The following is a 6,000-nucleotide window of genomic DNA, read 5'->3' as shown; positions in this document are numbered from 1 at the left end:
TATATAAATGTAGCCTCTTTGACTGACTTTATATCACATATTTGATTTAATTAGGTTGAACTTAATATTGATATTTCGGACATGCAAAATGTGCTAATGAAACTAAGTGAGTTTACGACTCATAATATACATAAGTTAATAAGATACTAAATTTGATTGTAATCCATTCACTATTTCGTCGAACAATGAATGTTGAATTCTTTCGCAACATTTTTTAATACATTTATAATAGTATTATTAACATTTTTAATAATATTATAAAATTTTTGGTTATCGTACATACTAATATTGTACTTATATATTAGAAATCGCACTCACCCTAATGAATATGTATATATAAGTTAAATATTGTCTTTAATTGTCTTTCCAACTTAATGCCTTGCAAATTTATTTATTATTTATACGCGCATTACACTGTTAAAAAAGTTTTCGACCTAAACGTTTTTTTCAATTGTAAAAATAATAAACCTTAAACTTGCCTAACTTAGCGGTGAATTACATGTGAGATATGGCATAATGTAGAATATTGGCCTTTAACTTTAAACTGCTTTTCTTTAATTTTTGGGTAATTTATCGGCGACTTTTAACTTTGCAATTTTACTCGCTCACTCTTAATTTAAATTAGTTTATGGTGGATTTGCAAACTGGTATTTGCCGTTGTGTCGATGGCATGCTGCAGCTAATTTGGTGTTGCAAGTAGTAACAAAAGCGCGGCAATTCGCAACACAAGGAACACTCGTTTGTACATACATATGTGGCAAAGAGCCGCTCAGAGCGTAACTGATGTGGTATCCTAAATTGCTGATGTGGGGTATAGAGTTTGGACAAGAAATAGTTTTTTTTAAGGACTAACGAGATTTCTTGCTATACATATATATTCATTTAAAATCCATATCAATAGAGGAGGTATATTAAGTGCTAATCGTTTGAGGCAGTGTTTAAATATAAGAGAATATATCGAACCAACTTCCTTGCAATGATTTCTACGCATATGATTGCAGTTAGTGTTGAGTTTTTAAATACAGTTGATGACACATGGTAAGGTAGACTTCTGGATAGGTAGGCTATCGAAGAGACTACACCAAAATAGTATTTATAATATTTCAACAAATCTTTTATTGTTATGACAAACAATTTTCTTCTTTTAAACGGTTTCGACTCGCTCGTAACAAATGTATCAAATGAAGTCAGAATTCTGCTTTCAAAAAATAAATTAGGATGCAGATAACATTACGATTAAGGCTTTGAAATTTCGACAGAAAGCGCCATACATTAAGCAAAAGTAAGCTTATCGATGAAAACTGAGATTTTAACCACTTTGTACTGCGCCACATATATAATATTATATATGTATACATATACCTTTTATCAAATTAGATGCGAGTTTGAATTTATAAATTTTTTTTCCTAGATGTGAAAAGTTAATACTTGTATATCGATTTTGACCATGAAAATAAGTTTAACAACGAGTACATTTGAAATTTTGTGTTTTAAATGAAATCACAATTACGAAATAGTTAAAAATGTTTCAGAAGTGCTTTGAGAAGTTTATTTTATCACAAACACAAGTACTTGAGCGACAAAACGCATGCAGTGCAGGCGCACCAAAAATGCGCCGAAACCGAAATATTCAAAATTAGCTGAAGGCCATCCAAGCCAAGGCTTAAACAAGAGTATGGTAAATTATTGGTTCAGGAAATCTTTTTGAAGGCAATAATAAGGAGGTTTATTAAAATATAAGAATATGTAATTTTTTTGTCAATCCGGGTCAATTTTGATCAGATGGTTTATATATATTACGTGCTCACTTAGCTCAAGATTTTTTCTTTAAAATTTGTCAAAACAATGATTTATCAATTGATGACTAAAGAACCTTTTTTAACCAATTCAGTTTTTATTAAAAAATATCACATGTTTTAAAAACAGAGAAGATCGAAAGAATGCATGACCGCAAGCAAAAGCACATCATTGGGTTTTCTATCGAAACTGATACTCCCAAATGATGTTGTGCATTTCATACAGCGAGACTTTCTGAGATTCAATAGATCGCCTTAATTTCGGCTTAGCTATCCAAGGCAAGTTTTTGGACTTATCTTTAAAACAGATTTCCCTTTACGCAGTGAAGCGTGGTGGATATTTACCAGCTCGAATGTAATATACTAAATTTCGGCAAAACTTGGACCCCATTTAATGGCTTATCTTGGCTTTGTGAAGTGCCACAATTCTTTTATGTCGACGTTCAACTGAGTGTCGTTATAGCATATGGTATTTGGCAATAAAAGCGACGTTTATGAATTTGCATTATTTCGCATTGCAATGCTAGTTGAGCAGCTTTCACCACTAAAAACTCAAACAAGCCGAAGCCAACATTTACACATTTTTAAGTAAATTTGTAAATCATCTATGCACATAAGCAAATGCGCGGCGACAATTGCGGCAAGCAATTGCCAAAGTGCTAACTGCTTCAAACGCCGGTTAATTGTACAAATGCAATTGCACATCTTCTCGTGCAACATTTGTATGCTAATAGCAGAGACACGTTTAGTAAATGAAAGAAATGGAGACAAAGCGCCTAAACATTTGCAGGCGAGTTACAATTTTTACGCTAAGCAAATAAGGAGCAGCGGTGCTTAACTCGCCACAACGGCGAGCAAACTTACAACGAATTGTTAGCACTTTACAGCATCTGTACTAAACAAATTTGTACAAAAATCGAAATGAGCAATAAAAAAGTATGTACGATTTTACAAAACTTAAATAAGCAAAGCCAATAACAAAAAACTGCTAATGAGGCAATTAAACGCCTTCAACATATAACTATACGACAGCAATACGCATATGAGCCAATACAAAGCGGTGTTTATTCAACTTGTTAACTGAATATCATATGCAAACATACATATTTATAGACATAACATACATATTTACATTGTGGCACCTGCATTCATAAATATAAAAATATACAAATATTACCATAAAGCGCTAATGCCGATATTAATCGAAATCAATTTAAATATTTGTATTCGATTTTTTTAACTATGCACATTTGCATACAAACACACACATACACATATCCACACACAATCATACATATGTATATGGTATATATAAAGGAGTTGTATTTGTATAGAGAAATATTGAAAAGTTAGACTGCCATCGAAGTTTGCCGTTAATTTATCTACCTGCATTTGCATATGAATGCAAAGACCGATAGTTAATTTGTTGTTATCTTCTTTTTGAAAAAACTGGGCATTCAACTTGTTCCTTTTTATGTGGCACAAAAGCTGCTTTTAATTAATGACCATATGCAAATGGCTAAAGAATAAACTTCGAGAGATTTAGCTGACCTGTTTCGAAATATATCGAAATAAAAGCCGAAAGCTGAATGTTTGAATGCAAATTGGCTTTTTGAAGTGTAAAAGTACTGTTAGCACACAGAGTCGATTAGTTCGAGCAGATATTTGCTTGTAAATACGAATTGGCTCGGTAGCACATGGACAGCTTGATAAATCAGTGATTTTTCGTGATGAAAGTACATTATATGATGTAGGGTAGTGTTCTTTAGCTCACTGTATTCAGTTCAGCATTTATTTCTAATTACTTTATACTATTTTGAAATGTGTTATAGGTACTTATGGTCCTCTAAATAATTAAATCTCTGAATTGTGACCTTTTTGTATCCTAAACAATGTAAAACCCAGATGAAAGCATCGGGGATCCTATAAAATGTGTATATAAATGATTAGTGTGACGGGCTGAGGCCATTTTACCACGTCCGTATGTCGGTATATCCCTGAACCAAGAGTTCTTGAGATATCGATCTGAAAATTGCACACGTCCTTTTATTCCCAAGAAGCTGCTTGTTTGTCGAAACCTTTCAATATCTTACCACTAATAGAATATAGCTGTCATAAAAATTGATCAATGGAAATCAAGTCCTTGTATGGAAAATTTTTTTGCTTGAGAAAATATCTTAAAGAAATTTGGCATAGATTATTGTCTAAACCAAAGACACCATCTGGAAAAATATTGATCAGATCGAACCGTTATTAAGTAACTCAAACAAGGTGGCTAGGAAGAGCTAGCATAACGTTTCCGTCTGTCGGATTTAGTTAAACAAAAATTTCCCATAATAAATGCCCTTGTGTGTGTGGGAATTTTCCGCGTTATCCGTCAATTAATCAAATAAAATTAATTTTATGCAAATTGTTTACGATAAAATTTATTTGAGGGATAAATCTTGGATTCGGAGCGAAAATCTATATTGTGAGAGATTATGGCAGATTTGCTAATGTCAAGCTAAATTTCAAATGATGCTAGAGTATGGTAAATAGGTTATTCATTTTGAATCTTAAAAGGATTCTTCTAAAAAAAAAAACTTTGGTAAAGGTCACTAAGAATTTTTTGCCGTCATTAAGTTTTTCGTTCGTATATTTTATAACACTGAGCATGATTACTTAATGACAGCTAAATGCATGAAATTTCTTGTCTAATCTCTACTGCAGTATCGATATCAATCACAGGCTTTAGAAATGCATTGCACTCAAAATCAGAACTCATATATTAGCTGTTTTCGATGCGCAAAGCGTTACTCTCCAGCGAATCGAACAAACTATATCAGATGCTCAAACAGACGTGCAGCACTTGTGGTGCAACCCTGCGCTAACAACGCAATTGTGTGATGATTTTTTTCTAGTAATTTAATTATTATTTTCACGTTTCTGGGTGAGTAGTTAGACGATAGTTTTCATTTATATTAGCGGTAGCGGAGAAGACTCTTCATTATGGATATTTTATTCGGATCAGAAAGCTGATATGACAATTTTGGAGACATAGCTCTTAAAACAAACATGTTCTTAATTGCTTTAAAAAATAACAAAATCCAAATTCATCGATTTTTGATGTGTGATTAATTTAATACTTTAAAGTCTTTTCGTTTTAGTATAGTAGTCATCCGGACATAGTGGTATACGACAAGGAGTCTTCCATCCTACTATTTTCTTATAAATTGTGGGACCATTATTTTGTCGGTTCATGTAATATTCCAGCTAAAAATATTAGAAGAAACTCTGCCTAACATCTAACAAAGGTATAAGAATATAATAGTAGAGTATTTGGAAGCACAAATTAATATACATATATAATATAATTTAATTAGTCAAGGTGATAAATGACAGCACTACTAAAAGTGGCAAATTCAATTTGCAAACAAATGTTTAGTAATACTTTGAGCTTATTAAAACAATTTGAGCTGAAGTGTTAAGCAATTATGCAATGAATTCTTAGTTTTCGTTGTTTTAACACTTTAAAGTAAGAAGACTCTGAAACTTTGTATCTGTATGACTGAATTATATATATTTAAAAGATTTTAATCAACAAAGCTGTGGCTTTCCCAAATAAAGGATAAAGTGAATGAATTACCGAAAAAGAAGCAAAGAATATTAATGTTTTTTTCCATATGTTCTAATATTTAGAAATTTCAGGAAACCAAAAACAAAAGGTGGAGGGAGTATGGTGTTTTGAAAAGATTTCCAAAAAATCAAAAATATAAGCAAGTATGAACCCAACTCCTTGAGCATAGCATAGCGGGTACAAAGCCCTGTGGTAACTTTTGCTTTATTCTTTTCAGGTCGAATTTTTTCATATATACAGTTTATCTGCTTATGATAGGTTTGCTCATATATATTTGAATAGTTTTATACCTAATATAAACTAGTTATTTTGACTTCGTTTGTTGAACATTTTTCGAGTTTCATTTTTTTTGTGTTAAAATTTCACAAGTAAATTAATAAAGAATTAACCTCTGATATAGACATTTGTAAAATAGGTTTTAACTTATATACATCGTTTATTATGAACCATGAATGAATTAACAGCGTAGTCTCTGAAGGACTTTTCATGCTGCCTTAACCTATGATCTAGTTGATTTTTTAGAATACTTCTAATACTGTGAATAAGAAGTGATATATTGTAATTATGTTCAGTTTTTTCTTAAGAAAA

Source organism: Bactrocera oleae, chromosome 5 (genome assembly GCF_042242935.1).
Source record: "Bactrocera oleae isolate idBacOlea1 chromosome 5, idBacOlea1, whole genome shotgun sequence".
Classification (NCBI taxonomy): Eukaryota; Metazoa; Arthropoda; class Insecta; order Diptera; family Tephritidae; genus Bactrocera; species Bactrocera oleae.
The sequence above is the reverse complement of the archived record's forward strand: the minus strand, read 5'-3'. Positions refer to the sequence as shown.